Source organism: Dipodomys merriami, unplaced genomic scaffold, assembly GCF_024711535.1.
Source record: "Dipodomys merriami isolate MVZ:Mamm:240054 unplaced genomic scaffold, mDipMer1.0.p SCAF_135, whole genome shotgun sequence".
Lineage (NCBI taxonomy): Eukaryota > Metazoa > Chordata > Mammalia > Rodentia > Heteromyidae > Dipodomys > Dipodomys merriami.
The window spans coordinates 150,963-173,105 of NW_027202660.1; the positions used below are offsets into that span (position 1 = coordinate 150,963).

The 22,143-nt window shown below is 38.2% G+C and overlaps 1 non-coding gene across 1 annotated transcript; it reads left to right on the forward strand.

Moving 5' to 3' along the window:
* The first annotated feature begins 5,543 nt into the window (after positions 1–5,543).
* On the forward strand, positions 5,544–5,645 carry LOC138825153 (U6 spliceosomal RNA). The gene has a single exon (XR_011371357.1). It is a non-coding gene; the product is annotated as a U6 spliceosomal RNA (small nuclear RNA).
* Positions 5,646–22,143: the final 16,498 nt, after the last annotated feature.

Below are 22,143 nucleotides of genomic sequence, written 5' to 3' on the forward strand. Positions count from 1 at the left end.
ACTGCATCACAGGTATGGATAGATAACTGATGTGGGCAGAATCAGAACTATTCAGAAAGTTGTAAATGGATGCTTACCTAGTTTTCTCTATTCTGGAGCATAGAATACAGATTGTCTTAACTGGAAAAAGTTTGCTGTCCCAGGTTTTCTGCATATGAACATTCCATCAACATTTTGTTATTAGAGGATTATTCAAGATTAGCTATATGCTGATTGATAATGACTTAGCTTGACAGAAAGGTGAGGGAAAACAATCTACACTTCAAAGAGGTTCTGACTTGTGTTTCACAAAGGGTTATGAAAGCTCTCCATTAGAAATCTAGCAGCTGCGCTTCTAAAAAGTCCTTGCGTGGTTAGACTTTCTGATAATGTCTCAATTCAAGTACTTCTCCTTGGAGTTCCATATTATTCAAGATGATGTATTAGATCCTTTTACATTATTCAGACAGCTCTTGGTGATGAAATTTGAGCTTTTCAAAATTGCTCTCTCAATTCCATCCACAAAATGGAGACAAAAAGACAAAAAAATTTGAAAAAAAAGTATCTGTTGATAGTGCAAATACTTTTATTTTCCATTTCAAACATAAAATGTAGTAAAACGTTCATAGCAATTACACTGAACTAGAAATAGAAGGAACACACCCAAATAAATAAACTCAGATGTGAGAATGGAAACATCACCACAGAAACAACCAAGATTCTGAAAATTATAAGGGAATATTTTCAAACCTTTATGCTAATAAGTTTGAAAACTTGGCAAAAATGGACCTTTTGCTAGCAATTATCAACATGCAAATACTAAACCAACATGAGTTAAAGCATATTAAGGGGCCTATATCAAGTGTTGAAAGAGACACAGCAATAAGAGACCTCCCATCTAAGAAAATCCCAGGACCTAATGGAGTTAGAGCAGAATTGTACAAGACCTTCAAAACAGAGCTAACACCAATACTCCTCCAACTCTTCAATGAAATTGAAAGAGAAAGTTCACTACCAAACTCATTCTATGAAGCCATTATAACCTTCATCCCAAAACCAGGCAGGGAATCAAAAAAGAAAGAGAACTATAGACACATTTCTTTGATGAACATTGATACGAAACTTTTCAACAAAAGTTTGGCCAATCAACTTCAACAATTCATCCAAAAAAAATCATACACCAATATCATACAAAATTTATTTCAGGGATGCAAAGCTGGTTCAATATACACAAATCAATTAATATAATTTATCACATCAACAAGAGCAAGGATTAAAACCACGTGGTTATCTCAACAGATGCAGAAAAAGCATTGGACCAGATTCAACACCCCTTTATGATGGAGGTTCTGGAAAAATTAGGAATCCGTGGAACATTCCTTAATACAATAAAAACGTATATGGAAAAACTACAGCCAGTATTATAATTAGTGATGAAAAATTAAAGCCATTTCCTCTTAACTCGGGAATGAGACAAGGATGTCCACTCTCTCAACTTCTCTTCAATTTAGTATTAGAATGCCTAGCTACAGAAATAAGACAATATACCAACATAAAAGGGATCCAAATAGGGATAGAAGAAGTAAAATTCTCCCACTTAGCAGATAACATGATCTTGTACTTAAAGAATCCCACGGACTCCACTCCCAAATTACTCAAGCTGAATCAAAACTGGAAAAATAACAGGGTATAAAATTAACCTTCAAAAATAAATGGCTTTTCTGTATGCAAACAATGAGAAAAGTGGGGCTCAAATCAAGAAAGGTTTTCCATTTGTAGTAGCCCCACAAAAAATGAAATACCTAGGAATTAACTTAACCAAAGAAGTGAAGGACATTTATGATGAAAATTTTAAAAATCTGAAAAAGGAAATCAAAACAGAACTTAGAAAGTGGCAAAACCTCCCATGCTCCTCAATAGGAAGGATGAACTTTGTGAAAATGACAATATTTCCCAAGGCTATCTACAAGTTCATTGTCATACCTATCAATATTCCAACCGCATTCTTCAAGGAAATAGAAGAGGCAATCCCAAAATTCATATGGAACAACAAAAGACCCCCAATTGAAAAAAGCGATCCTTAACAGAAAGAACAGTGTTGGAGGAATATCAATACCAAATTTCAAACTCTACTACAAAGCCATAATAATTAAAACAGTTTTGTACTGGCAAAAAAAAAAGACCTCAGGAACAATGGAATAGAATTGAAAACCCAGAAATGAACCTACACACCCATAATCATCTAATATTCGATAAAGGATCTGAAAAGATAAAATCGAAGAAAGGCTGTTCAGTAAATGGTACTGGCAAAATTGGTTAATCACTTGTAGAAAAATTAAGGCTAGATCCTTATATATCACCCTGTACCAGAATCAACTCCAAATGGATCAAAGACCTCGGAGTCAAAGCAGATATTCTGAAAACATTACAGGATGGAATATGAAAAATCCTAGGGCTCCTTGACAAAGGCTGAAATTTTCTGAAAAGAAACGCAAAAGCACAACAAATGAAAGGTTGGACAAATGGGATTGCATGCAATTCAGACCTTCTGCATGGCAAAGGACATAGTTAGCAGAATCAATAGAAAGCCCACAGAATCGGAGAGGATCTTCACTAACCATATAACCAACAAGGGTTTCATATCTTAAACAGATCTGGAAATCAAAAAATTAAATCCTCCAACAACAAATATTCAAAGAAAATACTGCCCAATATGTAAGTGGGCTAAAGACATAAAGAGAAACTTCTCTGAAGAGGAAAGGAGGGTGAGCCATAAGAACATGCAGAAATGCTCAACCACCTTAGCCATAAAAGAAATGCAAATCAATCAACATTGAGATATCACCTCACCCAAGATAGTATGGCTATAATCAAGAACTCTAATAACAACAGATGCTGGAGAGGATGTGGACAGAAGGGAACATTACTTCATTGTTAGTGAGAGTGTAATCTTGTTCAACCATTTTGGAAAGTAGTATGGAGGTTCCTCAAAAGACTCCACATAGAGCTCCCATATGACCCAGCAATACCACTTTTGGGCATTTACCCAAATGATCACAAACAAGACCACACTAAAGCTACCAGCACAACTATGTTTATTGCAGCATTATTTACCATAGCTAAGATATGGAACCAACCCAGATGCCATTCAGTAGATGAATGGATCAAGAAAATGTTGTATATATACACAATGGAATTCTATGTCTCTATCTGAAAGAATGATATTGTCCCATTTGTTAGGAAATGGAAAACTTGGAAAAAAATTATATTAAGTGAAGTAAGCCATGCCCAAGAAACATAGGTCCCATGGTTTCCCTTATTAGCAATTACTAGTGTATGTCTGAGACATGCAGAAATTGTTAGATAAGTTGATGTTAGGTGAAATGAACCCCAAGATAAGAATTCAATTTTTTTCTTTTCTGTAATTATTTCTAACATATTTATAAGATGATTTTGTTACTTTGTATATCCCTTCTGCATGGTATAACACCTGTTTTCGCTGTATTTGATGTTGGTATAATTTCTGGAAGGGAAGGGAAAAATTTTTTTAAATAGGGATACAGGTGGACCCATTGCAACAATGAGATATACAAGACATTATGTTGAAAAACGAATTTTACAACTTTGGGTGGGGGAAAGGCCGAGGGGAAAACGGGTCGTAAGAGGGGTGAGATGGGAAGGGATAGTAAGGGGAAACAAAGGAGTATGCAATAATGCTTGATAAGAAATGTACTCATTACCTTGCCCATGTAATTGTAACCCCTCTGTCTGGTATTTTCACACTTAAAAAAATCACGAAAAACCAGACAGGCGCTGGTGGCTCACGCCTGTAATCCTAGCTACTCAGGAGGCTGAGATCTGAGACTCCTATCTCCAATAAAACCACCAGAAAACCGGAAGTGGCGCTGTAGCTCAAGTGGTAGAGCGCTCGCCTTGAGCTGAAGAGCTGAGGGACAGCGCCCAGGCCCAGAGTTCAAACCCCACGACCGACACACACACACACACACACACAAAATCACAAAAACCCAGAAAATATAAAGTAAATTCATTTTGATAAAAAAAATAAAAATTACTGAGAATAATTTATCAATTCAAAAATAATCTTTACAGAAGCAAACTCTCAGAGATATTACATGACTTTGAAAAGGATAAAGTGGCTGAAATTAATATAAATTTAGAAGTATGACCATTCAAAAATATAAAAAGATATTCTTTATTTAATTATATAACCCAAAACAGAAAGTAAATGTTGTTTAGATGTTTTTTTTAAATACAGTCTCTCAGGTACTGGGAGGGTGGTTCAGTGTAGAGTGCTTGCCTTGCATACATGAGGTCCTGGGTTTGATTCCTCAGCACCACATAAGCAGAAAAAGATGGAAGAGGTGCTGTGACTCAAGTAGTAGCACTAGCCTTGAGCTGAAGTGCTGAGAGACAGCACCCAGGACCCAGAGTTCAAGCCCCACAACCAACAAAAACAAAACAAAAACAAAACAAAACACAGTCTCTCACTTTTGTGTGCTCAACATTATAACACTAGTGCTTCAGTCTACGGCTAAGATTTTAGGTGTGGACATTTATCAACACTCCTGATTCAGATTCTAATTGATAAAATTTTTAATCAATATTTTGTTCTTATTAATTTTGCTCTTTGTAAATTCACATATACCTATAAAAAACAGTGTGGCCATCCCAATAACATTCTCAAAGTACTTCCTAATGATGACTTACAAAAAGTTGTATTATATTACAACAAGGAAAACAATGCTACAAATAAGGAAAACCAATACAAAAATATTAATGATTAATAAAATAAAAAACAAAACAATTACCACTGTTTCCAGTATTTGAAAAGTACTATATATTCGATTTATTATTTTCTCATATTGCTGTACATTTAAAACTGCCTAAGTCTATGATGTTCAACAAGTATTTTGTAGGCTATGAGTAGCCTTTAAAGTTACCCACTAAGATTATTATTTATGGTTCATCTCATCATTTGTATATGGCTTATACTATCATTTGTTCCTCGCTAACATATAAAGTAAGGAAGCCCTTAAATTTTAACAGAAACTGTGAAGTTAATGTCTTAAATCTTTACTCTGCTTTTTTACACAAACACTTTGCAGCTTCTCATCAGTAAAGTTTCTATAAACTCTGAAATGTACATACTTAGTAGTATATGACTGCTACCATGAATCTTAAATGCTTTATGGAAAAGTTTTACAACCTGCTAAATAGACTTAATTTTGGCATATATGAGCAAATTCCCAAAATTAAACATATTTAAAACATTAAAACTTTTAACAAACCTTAACACTTTCTATAGTGTTCATTATGGCAGGTTCCTTGTACAGAATAACTGAATTTCTCCTCCTACACATCAGTTGAACAACAAATATCTAGAATTATTTTTTTTGACATGTCAATCTTGACTTTATTTTTAAATGTGTTCTTATGTAAGAAATACATGGTTCTAAAATTTCACAACAATTCTTTTGAATTTAATTTTTGTGAAATTGTCTAGTTTAAGAAAATCAATTACACTTTATATATAAAATTGTTCTGTGCTCAATTCAGTAGCACATACACTAACATTGGAACAATAAAGAGAAGAATAGCCCCTGACTGAGGATGACACTCAACTTCGTGAAGCATTCCAGATTTTTAAAAGAACAGATGCTTGATCGGATGTGGACAGAAGGGAACCTTAGTGCCTTGTTGTTGGGAGTTTAAACTTGTTCGAAGACTTTGCAAAGTAGTATGGAGGTTCCTCAAAGACTACATAGAGCGCCCCTAAGACCCAGCAATCCCATTTTGGGCATTCACCGAAATTATCACAAACAAGACCATACTAAAACGACCAGCAAATCTATGTTCATTGCAGCATTATTTACCAAAGCTAAGGTATATAACCAAACCCAATGCCCCACAGTAAAGGAATGGATCAAGAAAATGTGTGTGTGTGTGTGTTTGTGTGTGTGTGTGTGTGTGTGTGTGTGTGTGTGTGTGTGTGTGTGTGTGTGTGTGTGTGTGTGTACTGGAATTCTATGCCTCCATTAGAAAGAATGACATCACCCTGTTTGTTAGGAAATGGAAAGACTTGGAAAAAATTATATTAATTGAATTAAGCCAGGCCCAACGAAGTGAAGTAAGCCAGGCCCAAAGAAACATAGGTCCCATGGTTTCCTTATTTTCATTAACTAGAATGTGTCTGCTACAAGCAGAAAACATCATATAAGTTGAAGTTAGGCAAAATGAACCCCAAGATAAGGATTCAAATGGTTTTTCTTTCTTGCAATTGTTTCTAAGATATTTATAAGATGATTTCTTTGTTGTTTTGTAGGTTCCTCCTGCAAGCTAAAGATCCTCTTTTCACTGTATTTGATGTTGGTATAATTTGTGGAGTGGAAGGGAAACACAAATCATTTAAATAGGGATGCAGGTGGACCCATTGCAACAATGAGATGAAAAAGTCGTTATGTCAAAAAATGATTTTGGCTGGAGTTTGAGGGAGGTGGACATTGGGGGCCTGGGGTGGGGGAGGGGTTGTTGGGTGTGGGGGGTGGGAGAGGGGCAGGGAATGGAAGGGGAAACAAAGGAGGAGCAAGTGGACCCATTCCAACAATGAAATGTACAAGTCATTATGTCAAAAAATGAACTTTACAACTTTGGGGAGAGGAGGACTGGGTGAGGGAACTGGGGGAGTATGGGAAGGGATGGGAAGGGGAAACAAAGAGGAGGCAACAATGCTTGATAAGAAATGTACTCGTTATCTTGCCCATGTAATTGTAACTCCTCTGTCAGTATTCTAACAATAAAAAAAAAGAAATGTACTCAATAACTCGCCCATGTAATTGTAACCCCTCTGTATGTCATTTTCACAACTAAGAAAAAAAGAAACATAGGTGCTATTGTATCCCTTATTTGCAATAACTAATGTATGTCTGAGATAAGCAAAGAAGGTATGGTAAGGCGAAAAAAAGTAGTAGGCAACAATGCTTGATAAGAAATATACTCATCTGCAGGTCAAATGACATAGCAAGCAAGATCAATAGAAAGCCCACCGATTGGGAGAAGATCTTTACTAGCCATACAACGGACAAGGGTCTCATATCTAAAATATACTTGGAACTCAAAAAATGAAACCTTCCAACAACAAATCCTCAAAGAAACAACTGCCTAATAAATAAGTGGGCGAAAGACTTAAAGAGAAACTTCTCTGAAGAAGAAAGAAGGATGGCCAGTAGACACATGAAGAAATGTTCAACACCCCTAGCCATAAAAGAAATGCAAATCAAAACAACATTGAGATATCACCTCACTCCAGTTAGAACGGCAAAAATCAAGAACTCTAACAACAACAAATGCTGGAGAGGATGTGGACAGAAAGGAACCTTACTTCATTGTTGGTGGGAATGTAAACTTGTTCAACCACTTTGGAACGCAGTATGGAGGTTCCTCAAAGACTTCACATAGAACTCCCCTATGACCCAGCAATCCCACTTTTGGGCATTTACCTAAATGCTTACAAACAAGACCACACTAAAGCTACCAGCACAACTATGTTTATTGCAGCCTTCTTTACCATAGCTAAGATATGGAACCAATCCAGATACCCTTCAGTAGATGAATGGATCAAGAAAATGTGGTATATATAAACAATGGAATTCTATGCCTCCATCAGAAAGAATGCCATTGGCCCATTTGTTAAGAAATGGAAAAACTTGGAAAAAATTATATTAAGTGAAGTAAGCCAGGCACAAAGAAACATACGTCCCATGGTTTCCCTTATTTGTAATATCTAGTATATGTATGAGTCAAGCGGAAAAGGTCAGATAATGTGATGTCAGGAAAATGAACCCTTAAATATGTATTTTAATGTTTTTTTCTTTCATGCATGTGTTTCTAACGCATTTATAAGATTATCTCTTTGTTGCTTTGTATGTCCCTCCCCCACAGTATAACCCCTGCTTTCCCTATACTTGATGTTAGTATAACTTGTGGAGGAGATGGGGGAAAAAAACAGTTGTTTAAGGATACAGGTTGACCTGTTGCAACAAAGAGAAGTACAAGTTGTCATGTCCAAAACGAGCTTTGCAACATCGGTGCGGGGGGGGGAGGGGGAAAAGGGGGGGAAAGGAGAAGCATTGGGATTGGGGGTGAGGGGGGAGGCTGGGAAGGGATGTGAAGGGTAAACAAAGGAGGAGGCTGCAATGCTTGGTAAGAAATGTATGCATTATCCTGCCCATGTAATTGTAACTCCTCTGCACAGTATGTCCACAAATAAAATAAAATTAAATTAAAAAAAAAGAAATGTACTCATTACCTTTTCCATGTAATTGTAACTCCTCTGTATTGTATTTTCACAATTAAAAAAAAGGTCAAAAGCATGTGCATATGACTAGATAAGATGATGTTAAGGTAAATGAACCCCATGATAAGGACACAAGTGGTATTTTATTTCTTCCTGTGGTTTCTAATATATTTATAATGTATGATGTGATTTTTTATATGTGCATCCCCCACAGTTAAACCCCTGTTTTCACTGTATCTGATGTTGGTGCATTTTCATCTTGTATATACACTTCTCTAATTTGGGGATGGAAAGGGAAAAAACAAAATGCTTAAATAAGGATACAGTATGACCCATTGCAACAATGTGACGCACAAGACAGTTTGTTGAAAAACGAACTTTACAATTTAGGAGGGTGGGGGGAGAGTAGTGTACTTGTGGAGGTGGGAGGGAAGGGATCACCGGGGAAAACAGAGGAGGTAACAATGCTAGATAGGAAATGTACTCATTACGTTTTCATGTAACTGTAACCACTCTGTACAGAACTTTTACAATAAAAAATATAAAAATGTTCTGGGATGGAAGAGAATATTTCCTATTTTACCCATAAAATATCATTAACAAAGAAATTAATGCAAAACAATGATATGAAGATATTTTGAATAAATGTGTGTGTATGTGTATGTGTGTGTGTGCGCGTGCTTGCACATTTTCGTTCTCAGAGTTTGAATTCAGTTCACCAAGGTCTGGCTAGGCCATTCCGCTCTAGATTGAGGAGCTAATATATAAGCTACATCTCCATTCTTGGCTCTTTGCTAGTTCATTAATTTTTTAAAATATTATTATTATTTTTTATTGTGAACATACTGTACAGAAGGGTTACAATTACATGGGCAACATAATGAGTACATATCTTATCAAGCATTGCAGCCTCCTTTGTTTACCCTTCACATCCCTTCCCAGCCTCCCCCTGCCCACCACCCCATCCTCACCCCCCAACCAAAGTTGTAAAGTTCGTTTTCGACATGACAACTTGTACTTCTCATTGTTGCAACATGTCCACCTGTATCCTTTTTTTTTTAATTTAAATTTTATTTTATTTTATTTGAGAACATACTGTACAGAGGGGTTACAATTACATTGGCAGGATAATGCATACATTTCTTACCAAGCATTGCAGCCTCCTCCTTTGTTTACCCTTCACCTCCCTTCCCAGCCTCCCCCCTCCCCCCAACCCAATCATACCCCCCTCCCCCCCCACACCGACATTGTAAAGCTTGCTTTGACATGACAATTTTTAATTCTCCTTGTTGCAACAGGTCCACCTGAATCCTTAAACGACTTGTTTGTCCCCATCTCCTCCACATGTTATACTGACATCAAATAAAGTGAAAACGGGGGTTACACTGTGGGGGAGGGACATACAAAGCAACAAAGAAATAATCTTATAAATGCGTTAGAAACACATGCATGAAAGAAACGAAAACATTAAAATACATATTTAAGGGTTCGTTTTCCTAACATCACATTATCTGACCTTTTCCACTTGACTCATACCTATACTAGATATTGCAAATAAGGGAAACCATGGGACCTATGTTTCTTTGTGCCTGGCTTACTTCACTTAATATAATTTTTTCCAAGCCTTTCCATTTCCTAACAAATGGGGAAATGTCATTCTTTCTGATGGAGGCATAGAATTCCATTGTGTATATATACCACATTTTCTTATCCATTCATCTACTGAGGGGCTTCTGGGTTGGTTCCATATCTTAGCTATGGTAAATAATGCTGCAATAAACATAGTTGTGCTGGTAGCTTTAGTGTGGTCTTGTTTGTATACATTTGGGTAAATTCCCAAAAGTGCGATTGCTGGATCATAGGGGAGATCTATGTGAAGTCTTTTGAGGAACCTCCATACTGCTTTCCAAAGTGGTTGAACAAGTTTACACTCCCACCAACAATGGAGTTAGGTTCCTTTCTGTCCACATTCCCTCCAGCATCTGTTGTTGTTAGAGTTCTTGATTTTTGCTGTTCTAACTGGAGTGAGGTGATATCTCAATGTTGTTTTGATTTGCATGTCTTTTATGGCTAGGGATGTTGAACATTTCTTCATGTGTCTATTGGCCATCCTTCCTTCTTCTTCAGAGAAGCTTCTCTTTAAATCTTTTGCCCACTTATTTATTGGGCAGTTGTTTCTTTGAGGATTTGTTGTTGGGTGGTTTAAGTTTTTGAGTTCCAAGTATATTTTAGATATGAGACCCTTATCCATTGTATGGCTAGTAAAGATCTTCTCCCAATCGGTGGGCTTTCTATTGATCTTGCTAGCTATGTCATTTGCCCTGCAGAAGCTCTGCAACCTTATGCAATCCCATTTGTCCAACCTTTCTTTGATTTGTTGTGTTTCCGGGTCTCTATTCAGAAAATTTCGACCTGAGCCAAGGAGACCTAGGGTTTCTCTTATACCATCCTGTAATGTTTTCAGAGTGTCTGCATTGAGTTCAAGGTCTTTGATCCATTTGGAGTTGATTCTGGTGCAGGGTGATATATAAGGATCTAGCTTTAGTTTTCTACATGTAGTTAACCAATTTTGCCAGCACCATTTACTGAAGAGGCTGTCTTTCTTCCATTCTATTGTTTTAGCTTCCTTATCGAAGATTACATGGCTATAGGTCTGTAGATTCATTTCCGGGTTTTCAATTCTATTCCATTGGTCCTGAGGTCTGTTCTTATGCCAATACCAAGCTGTTTTGATTACTATGGCTTTATAGTAGAATTTGAAATTTGGTATTGATATTCCTCCAGCAGTGTTCTTTCCATTGAGAAGTGTTTATGCTATTCGGGGTCTTTTATTGTTCCATATGAATTTTTGGATTGCCTTTTCTATTTCCTAGAAGAATGAGGGTGGAATTTTGATAGGTATTGCGTTGAATTTGTAGATAGCCTTGGGAAGTATTGCCATTTTCACGATGTTAATCTTTCCAATCCAGGAGCATGGGAGGTTTTGCCATTTTTTAAGTTCTGTGTTGATTTCCTTTTTCAAGATTTTAAAGTTTTCATCATAGAGGTCCTTCATTTCTTTAGTGAAGTTAATTCCTAGGTATTTGATTTTTTGTGGGGCTATTACAAATGGAGTTGCTTTCCTAATTTCAGCCACACTTTTCTCATTGTTGGCATACAGAAAAGCCATTGATTTTGGGGGGTTAATTTTATAACCTGCTACTTTGCCAAAGTTTTTAATCAGCTTGAGTTATTTGGGAGTCGAGTCTATGGGATTCTTTAAATACAAGATCATGTCATCTGCAAAGAGGGAGAGTTATATTTCTTCTTTACCTATTTGGATCCCCTTTATGTCTGCATCTTGTCTTATTGTTGTAGCTAGGCATTCTAATACTAGATTGAAGAGAAGTGGAGAGAGTGGGCATCCTTGTCTTGTTCCTGAGTTAAGAGGAAATGGCTTTAGTTTTTCACCAATGAGTATAATGCTGGCTGTAGGTTTGTCATATACAGCCTTTACTGTATTGAGGAATGTTCCATGGATTCCTAATTTTTCCAAAATCTTCATCATAAAGGGGTGTTGGATCTTGTCGAATGCTATTTCTGCGTCTATTGAGATAACCATGTGGTTCTTGTTCTTGCTCCTGTTGATGTGATGAATAATATTAATTGATTTTTGTATATTGAACCAGCTTTGCATCCCTGAAATGAATCCTGTTTGATTGTTGCGTGTCATTTTTTGGATGAATTGTTGACTTGGATTGGCCAAAATTTTGTTGAGATAATTTGCATCAGTGTTTATCAAATAAATGGGTCTATTGTTCTCTTTCTTTGATGAATCCATGCCTGGTTCTGGGATGAGGGTTATGAATAGAATGTGTTCGGTTGTGAACTTTCTCTTTCAATTTAATTGAAGAGTTGGAGGAGTATTGGTGTGAGCCCTGCTTTGAAGGCTTTGTAGAATTCTGCTGTAAAAACATCTGGTCCTGGACTTTTCTTAGCTGGGAGATCTCTTATTGCTGTTTCTATTTCAATGCTTGATATGGGCCTGTTAATATGGTTTAACACAACTTGGTTTAGTTTTGGCATATCAATATTTGCTAGGATAAGGTCCATTTCTGTCAAGTTCTCAAACTTATTAGCATAAAAGTTTGAGAAGTATTGCCTTATAATGTTCTGAATCTTGATTTTTTTCGGTATTGAAGTTTCCATTCTCATCACTGAGTTTATTTATTTGGGTGTGTTCTCTTCTTTTTCTGATAAGATTTGCTAATGGTCTGTCAAATTTGTTAATTTTTTCGAATAACCAACTCTTTGTTTTGTTGATTCTTTCTATAGTTTTTTTTGGTTTCTAATTCATTTAATTCTGATTTACTTTTAATTATTTCTTTCCATCTACTGGATAGGGGTTTATCTTGCTGCTCTTTTTCACCGAGGTTTAGATGTGTCATTAAATTGTTGGTTTCAGATCTCTCCAATTTGTTGATGTAGGAGCTCAGAGCTATGAACTTGCCTCTGAATACTGGGTTTGCTGTGTCCCAGAGGATCTGGTAATTTCTGTGCTCGTTTTTGTTGAATAGCATGAACATTTGAATTTCCTTTCTAATCTCTTCCATGACCCACTCCTGATTCAGCAGTGTGTTGTTCAGCCTTCATGTGTTACCGGACTTTCTGTGGTGGCTTTTAGTATAGAGTTCTAATTTTATTCCCTTGTGGTCAGAGAGAATGCAAGGTATAATTTCAATGTTTCTGAATTTAGACAAGTTTGCTTTGTGGCCTAAAATGTGGTCTATTTTAGAAAATTTCCCATGTGCTGCTGAGAAAAATGTGTATTCTGATGCTGCTGGGTGAAATGTTTGGTAGTTGTCTGTTAAATCTAGTTGATCTATGCAGCTGTTTAGATCTGCTGGTTCGCTTTTGAATTTTTGTCGAGTTGATCTATGTAGTGGGGAGAGTGGTGTGTTAAAATCCCCAACAATTAATTTCTTTGGATCTATGTGGGATTTGAGGGAAAGTTGTGTTTCTTGGATAAATTTGGCTGCTCCACTGTTTGTTGAATATATATTTAGAAATGTAATATTCTCCTGAAGGAGAGATTCCTTAATTAGTCTGTAGCAACCTTCTTTATCTCTTCTCATGAATTTTAAATTGAAGTCTATTTTATCTGATATTAGGATTACAACTCCTGCCTGTTTATGGGGGAGGTTTACTCGGTAGATTTTGCTCCAGTCTTTAACATTGAAAATGTGTTTGTTTTAAGGGGTGGGAGGTGAGTCCTAAAGGCAGCAGATAGAAGGGTCTTGTTTTTTAATCCAACTAGACAGTTTATGTCGCTTAATTGTAGAGTTGAGTCCGTTAATGTTAATACATAAGACTGAGAGGAATTTGGGAGTTCTTGTCATGTTTTCCACTTTCTTGGGGGCTGCGAAAACTGGGTTCTTCCTATGGTTCTTGGATTCTCAGTTTGGGTGCAGTTTTTTGGCCTTTATTGTGGTCTTGTTGGTTTTCTATGTGTAGGACATCTTTAAGAATCTTTTGTAGGGCTGGTTTGGTGGTGATGTATTGTTTCAATTTTTCTTTGCTGTGGAAGGTTTTTATTTGGCCTTCAGTTATGAAGGAGAGTTTAGCTCGGTACAGTATTCTTGGTTGATAGTTGTTTGTTTTTAGGGCATGGCATACATCATTCCAGGCTCTTCTTGCTTTGATTGTCTCTGCTGAGAAATCTGAGGTGATTCTAATTGGTTTCCCTTTATAGGTTATTAATCTTTTTTCCTTCACAGATTTAAGGATCTTTTCCTTGGTCTGAGTTGATCCTGTGTGGATTATAATCTGATGGTGGGATGTCCTATGCTTGTCTGGTCTATTTGGAGTTCTAAAAGCTTCTTGTATCTCAATAGGCCTATCTTTTTGCATGTTTGGGAAGGTCTCTGCTAGGATCCTGTTAAACAAATTTCCTAGACAATTAACTTCTGTTTCGAGGTGCTCCTCTACACCAATTATCCTTAGATTAGGCCTTCTGATGGTGTCTTCCAAATGAAGGATAGATCTCTCCTATTTCTTGGACTTGTCTTGGATGGTTGTATGTTCTTTCTCTATAATATCTAGGTTGTCTTCACTGCCTGAGATTCGATCTTCTGCATGGTCTAATCTGATGTCAACTAGAGTGTTGTGGGAAGGCACAAGGAGAGTTAACGACATAATTTAAACATAGGATCTATATTGACATACATGTGTGGTCAGCATCTTGTTTTCAGTGCAATTATGCTCCTTATTTTGTCTATAATTCATGGAGGTATGGTGTATTTTAATAAGCATGGTGACAGGTATAACTGTGCTGACATGGATGACAACCTGTTCCCATGGTTACAGGTTTGCCTATGCATTCTCCATCGTATTTGAGACCCAGGACTTTCACAGGAGAGGATAAAAGGCACAACGACTGGCTTCTGACATCAAGATGAATCTTTTGCCAGGGCAGGGAATCTGATCTTGGTGCCTAGCAGGACCAAGTGGCGAATGGGTCCACATGAGCACACCAGCCTTTGGAACCTGTGATTAAACCCCCCACCCCCCGAGGGGACAGGGGGGAGCACAACAGTCATCCATTCATAAGCTGAAGGAAGTATGCAAATAAGTACATATTTGTATAGAGTAGGAGAGATGGTAACCTGTGGTGGAATCCAATCTGCGTGACTACTGATTCTTGGATCATTCTTGATGCTTCCATTTCATGACTGTGATGATTACTGTCATGCTTCATCAACTTCTTTACAAATAATTGATACCCCATAAGTCTTGCCTATCATTTCCTACTTGCATCATGCACAAACTACTCATTCAAGGATGAGATCGATCACATTCCATGACTCTTCCCAGGCCAGAAATGAGTACCTCAGGATTTCCCGACATTCCCTGTGCATAGGGGGACTGAATTCAAGCCTCAGGCCTGGAAAAGATACTCCTTATGTAATTTTTTGAGGGTCCACTTGTGGGCCTAAACTCTGGGCCTGGGCGCTGTCCCTCAGCTCATCATCTCAAGGTTAGCGCTCTACAACTTGAGCCACAGCGCCCACTGCCGAATTTATTTTTAGGCTTATGTGGTGCTGAGGAATCCAGCCCAGGGCCTCATGCATGCAAGGCAAGAGCTCTACCCCAGGGCCACCTTCCCAGACCTCCTTATATATATTTTAAAGATAGTATTTATACTTCCTTACTGATGTTCAGTCCATATTGTGTTTGTTGTGGTTATTTATTTTATTTCTTGTGTCATTCATTTATTTAGAATTTATTTTATTGACTCTGATGACAGCTATACCATTTATTACATTGTTTACATCCTGTCATATAACCTCTAGATGTTAGATGTGTTCTCCATCATGCCTGGCAGTGCCAGGATTTGAACTTAGTGCCTAGCAGGCCCAATTCATGATTGAGCGATGCAGCCTCTAGCCAATGAAGATGTAAGGTGGTTCCCAGGCTCTGAGATCAACCCCCAGGTTTGGCCAAAACAGCGATACATGGATAGGCAGACGGAGGTATACAAATATATATATATTTGTAAAGAGTTCCATAGCCATCTATGTATGATAGAATGACACCAACTATGTTCCTACCAACTCTTAGGTATTTATTAAACTGCCATTGAAGGAATATTGTTCTTTTCATGCTTAAGAAACTATTAATTAAGCTCAATCAGCATTCTAGGATTACTGCATCCAACTTTAGAGTAGACCGATGTATAAACTACTCTTTCAATCAGTATTCCTATGCATAGGAATAGTCTCTTGTGATCTGCTGCGATTGATGTCAGAACTGTGATTTCAACCCAGAGCCTAGGTTGACAGGTTGGACTATGGCTTCACTGATAGCCGGCCAGCAACCAGCAATGGCAGGTCAGTTCCACTTTGCAGCTTTGTCATTCAGACCCAGGATGGTCACTGTCCGAAGAAAAAAATCGTAAAACCCCAGCTCTCTGCAGCTCACCACTTTTTGTGCTTTCCAACGATTTTTTCTTCCTGAAAGCCCTCTTGGCCCAGGATCCCAGGATCGGCTATGGGTCCAGAGAATGCACCCCAGCCAAGGGAGATCCAAGGTGCAGTAGAATTTCCACGACCTGTGTTCAAGCCCCATGCTTGGCCAAAATCTATCTATCTATCTATCTATCTATCTATCTATCTATCTATCTATCTATCTATCTATCTATCATCTATTTATCTATCTATCTATCTATACACACACACACACACACACACGTGTGTGTGTGTGTGTGTGTGTGTGTGTGTGTGTGTGTGTGTGTGTGTGTACAATTATTTAACTAAATTAAAAAAATAATGCTCCCTGGTTTTGAATTTCTGCAAGTTTTCGTTTCTCGCCTGGGATTTGAACTCAGTGTCTTGGTAACTCTGTAGAAATGTGAGCGAAGAGTTGCCATTAATTGAGTTCAAACCCCATGCCAACCAAAAATGAAAAACTAAGTCACTGACCTCAGCAGGGGGAAGTAGTTGTGGAGATGGGAGGGAAGGGATGGTAGGGGGAAAACAATGCTCAATAGGAAATGTACTCATTACCTTGCTCCTGGAACTGTTACCCCTCTGTAGAACATTTTTACAATAAAAAACATACAAAAAAAGAGAAACAATGTAGTTCTCAAAGTACTTTGGAGGTAAGGGAAGGATGTTTGAATAGCTGTACAAAACTCTACACTGCTTTTTTAATGTTCAGTATGGAACTGAATAATCATAACTGCTTCCATTAAAAAAATTAAGTCACTGTCTTGGAACTGGGGCCATTATTTCTGCCATTGCTACTTTTTGAGCTCACCGTCCAGGTAATTCTTTTGTACCATGGATGAATGCGAAGCTCATTGTCCTTGAGGAAAAAAAATTCAGGATAGAGTTCCCAGCGCCTGAATCATGGCCCTGCAATGGAAGAAATATTTCTATACATGTGTAATACATGATGTATAGTTATATATGTGTGTTAATTTCATATTATGAATTTTATTATTGATTTTGTATTTTATTTTTCTTTGATTCATTTATTATTGTATTTAGTATTATTATATACAAAATATTATATTTTGCACATCTATTATAAAATTATACACAATAATTAGGACATTGACTCATTTTACATTAACATTATATTATGTTGAAACATGATACATAATTAAATGGAAATATTTGTCACAGTCTTCACAAGTTTAGAGTCCCTCCCAAGTATGAGCTTTGAGTTCAAGCACTAAGACTGACAAAAAAATTGAGCCTGGTAAGACATTCTTCTGGGACTCAGAGGAGGGCCGAGGTTATAGGAAAGAGGTAGGGTAGAGGGAAGTGCTGGTGGATCACCCCTGTAAGCTACTCAGGAGAAAGAGATCCAAAGATCCTAATTGCAAGCAGGAAAGTCAATTTAAGAAACTTTGCTCCAATTAAACAACCAAAAAGCCAGAAGAAGAGCTGTGGTTCAAGTAGTACAGTGCTAGCCTGGAGAACAAAACCTCAGGGATAGGATAACATCCACGCCCTGAATTCAAACCCCAGCATTGGCACACGCACACACAGACACACACAGACACACACAGACACACACAGACACACACAGACACACACAGACACACACACACACACACACACACACACACACACACACCAATATAGAGCATTTGCCAATCAGCCTGCACAAATTCCATCTCTAGCAACTGAATATTAAAAAAAAAGATGGAGAAGGGAAGGAAAGACTTGCTCCAGGAAGTGATATACCCTGTGCCAAGATTCCACCGTAGTTCTAATATGTGGGTACATGGCAGAGAGCCTCAGGCAGATAGTATAGCATGGGCAAAGGTCCTGAGGTGTGTTGTAGCACAGGTGGTGTGAATGGTATGAAGGTTTTATGGCTTCAGAAAAGTCTGGCAGGATATTCAAGGCTGGGTCAACGTTGAATTGAGTCACAGGGCAGAGGGTGGGGTCCCAGAATAGCACCCAGGGGGAAGATTAGATTTTCTCTTCGCCAGGGACCCAAAGCCATTTCCTGTGGCTGGAAACCTGTTTTCACCACTCCTGACCCTCATGCCTCCTTTGCATGGAGGAGTCAGGGCAAATGCAGGGAAAAACTCTTGCTTTAGAAAAGCTTCTAGCCCAATGCCACCAGTGGCTCAACCCCTGTAAATCCTAGCTACTCAAGAGACTGAGATATAGATCGAGGGTCAAGCCAGTTAAGGAGAGGAAAGTTAATGAGACTCTTCTTGCCAATTAACTAACAAAATCCAGAAATGGAGCTGTAGCTCAAGTGGTAAAGTGGTAACCTTGAAGGAAAAATTTAGAGACCAGAGACCAGACCCTGAGTTCAAGCCACAAAACTAGCACAGGAAAATTAAAGAAAAGATTTCAGGAGCTCCTACTCCACTGTGGTGTAAGGCCAGATCATCCAGGCACAGGTGGCTCACGCCTGTCCTCCTAGCTCCTCAGGAGGCTGAGATGTGAGGATCACATTTCAAAGCCAGCCCAGGCAGGAAAGTCTGGAAGACTCTGATCTCCAAGGAACCTACAGAAAACCAGTTCTAGCCCTATGACCAACACCTGGCCTGTTTGGAACTTACTCTGTGGCTCTAGGAAAAGTACTTTCCAGTGGGCCCCTGAGGGTCTCCTAATGTCTAGGTGTCCTACAAGTCTTGATAGCAGCCTGTTTGGAGACCATTGCCTACAGACCAGGCCACAGTACCAGAGAAATATCAAGCCTTGGGGCATGAAAATAATCAGAATGGCATCTGTCATGGGTGTAATGTGGATCGGAATAGTAAATCACTGTATCATACCACGATTCTGGGCCAGGAGGGGCAGGAGCTGCAAGATGTCACACCAGATAATACCCACTCACGAAAGTATCACAAGAGTGCAAATTTGCCAGTCAGACCTTGGGCTGGTGTTGAGTTGGGCTCATGAAAACTTTGTAGGATTCCACAGCCAAATGGCTGCTGCTTGTAGCAGTCACTATCCCAGGAGTCCGAGGGCTCAGTGCCCTGCTTTCCTCATCAGTGCTTGGGGAAGGGAGGCAGATGAAGGACTGCATACATTGGCCGACTACAAAGGAGCATCTCTAGTGTCCTTCCCTTGATCCTGTGGCCCCATGTTGAGATCGAGGGGCAGGTTCCATGGAGCTTACTGCCATGGCCCAAACCCCTCAGCCCAAGAAGGACTTAGGGAGAAACCACTTGATCTGGCTTGAGAGTTTACTGTGACTATGACTCAGGTTGCTTTCCTGATTTCAGCCCCCCTTCCCATTGTTGGCATGCAGAAAAGCCATTGATTTTTGAGAGTTAATTTTATACCCTGCTACTTTGCCAAAGTTTTGAATCAGCATGAGTAATTTGGGAGTGGAGTCTCTGGGGTTCTTTAAATACAAAACCGTGTCATCTGCAAAGAGGCTGAGTTTTCATCATCTTTCCGTATTTGGATCCCTTTTATGTTTGCATCTTGTCTTATTACTGAAGGTAGACATTCTAATACTAAATTGAGGAGAAGTGGGGAGAGTGGACATCCTTGTCTCATTCCTGAGTTAAGAGGACATGGCTTTCGTTTTTCACCATTAATTATAATGCTGGATGTAGGTTTGTCATATACAGCCTATATTGTATTGAGGTATGTTCTCTGGGTTCATAGTTTTTCCAGAGTCTTCATCATAAAGGGGTGTTGGATCTTCTGAAATTCTTTTTCTGCATCTATTTATATATCCATGGGGTTCTCATCATTGCTCTTGTTGATATGATGAGTTATATTAACTGATTTGCATATATTGAACCAGCTTTGCATCCTGTTTGATCATGGTGTATGATTTTTTGGATAAATTGTTGAAGTTGATTGGCCAAAATTTTGTTGAGAAGATTTGCATCAATGTTCATCAAAGAAATGGGTCTATAGTTCTCTTTCTTTGATGAGTCTCTGCCTGATTTGGTATAACGGTTATGTTGGCATCATAGAATGAATTTGGTAGTGAACTTACTCTTTTAATTTTTTTGAATAGTTGGAGGGGGATTGGTGTGAGCCCTGCTTTGAATGCCTTGTAGAATTCCACTGTAAATCCGTCTGGTCCTGGGCTTTTCTTAGATGTGAGGTCCCTTATTGCTGTTTCCATTTCTATGCTTGATATGGGCATGTTAAGTTGATTTAAATCATCTTGGTTGAGTTTCGGCATGTCCATTTCTGCCAGGCCGTTTCTTGGCCATTGTCTTGTTAGTTTTCTATGTGTAGGATATCTTTAAGTACCTTTGTAGCTCTGGTTTTGTGGAGATATATTGTTTCAATTTTTCTTTGCTATGGACAATTTTTATTTGACCTTCAGTTATGAAGGAGAGTTTAGCTGGGTACACTATTCTTTGTTGTGGTTTTTCTTTAGAGCATGGCATACATCATTCCAGGCTCTTCTTGCTTTAATCATCTCTACTGAGAAATCTGAGGATATTCTAATTGGTTTCCTTGTGTAGGTGATTGGTCTTATCTCCTTGACAGCTTTAAGGATCCTTTCCTTGGTCTGAATTGATCCTGTGCGGATTATAATGTGAGGGTGACATGTCCTGTTCTGTTCTGGTCTATTTGGGGTTCTGAAAGCTTCTTTTATCTGAATAGGCCAAAGGCCTATCTTTTTGCATGTTTGGGAAGTTCTCTGCTAGGATTCAGTTAAATACATTTCCTAGATCATTAACTTCTGTCTCTAGGTGCTCCTCTATCCATTATCCTCAGATTTGGCCTTCTGATGGTGTCTTCAAAATATAGAATAGATCTATCATATTTCTTGGATTTATCTTGGATATTTGTATGTTATTTCTCTATAATATCTAGGCTGTCTTCAATCCCCGAGATTTGATCTTCTGCCTGGTCTAACCTACTGTCAAGACTTTCTATTTGTTTTTAATTTCTTTTCCTTCTACTTGGTCGGATTTGATGGCTTCAAATTCTTTGTTGGAGCTTTGGTTTAGATCTTGTATGAGCTTTACTTCCTTAATTTGGTGTTCAGTGTTTATTCTCAGATCACTTAGCTGATTGGTTATGGTTTCCTTGGACTCCCATTCCTTTTGGCAGGCTCTATTCTGCATTCCATTTGTGGTCTCCCTGAATTGTTTCAACTGTCTCTTTATGGATTTTTTGAGTACCTCTATTTATCTCTGTCTATTCTGATCACACTCTCGCAATTCCTGTTTTACTCTTTGATTAGTTTCCTCACATTCAAGCAATTCCTGTAATTCTCTATGACTGTTCTCAGCCTGCTTATGCAATTCCTGTCTTAATCTTTAAGTAGCTTCCTAATGCTCACAAGATTCCTGTACTACTATTTGTATTGCCTCCTCTTCGTCCCTATCACCCTCACACTGAGACCTTTGCAAATTTTCCATCATTTCATTCACTATGTTTACCAGTAGTGTTTGTAGAGCTTTTGGGGGAACTATTAATCATTATTATTATCATTAACTATTGTTCTTATTATTATCATTAACTATTCTGTCACCGGATTATCATTAGTGTGAGTTCAGATACCTGGACTTGCCATTTTTCTTGTGTTTTTCCGGCTTGTTGTGCCCATTTGGTATGAAAGTAACAGCAATTTTGTGCTAGAACACTATTTTAAGGTAAGCATCAACCAGAGTCCTTCAATTGCACAACCAAAATGGCTGCAGATACAATCTAGTTCAACAGATACAATCTATTCTATAGCAAACAACCATGGATTAATACGTTAAGAACAATGAAGAAGGATTTGGCAAACCAGAAATTATTAGCTTCAGGGAGAAATGTGGGGAAAATAGGACTAGAGGGATGTGGAGAGGTAAAATGAGAGTAAATGTAACCAATTCCTAATCTCTGAGAGGGAAATGGATTGGACAGAAT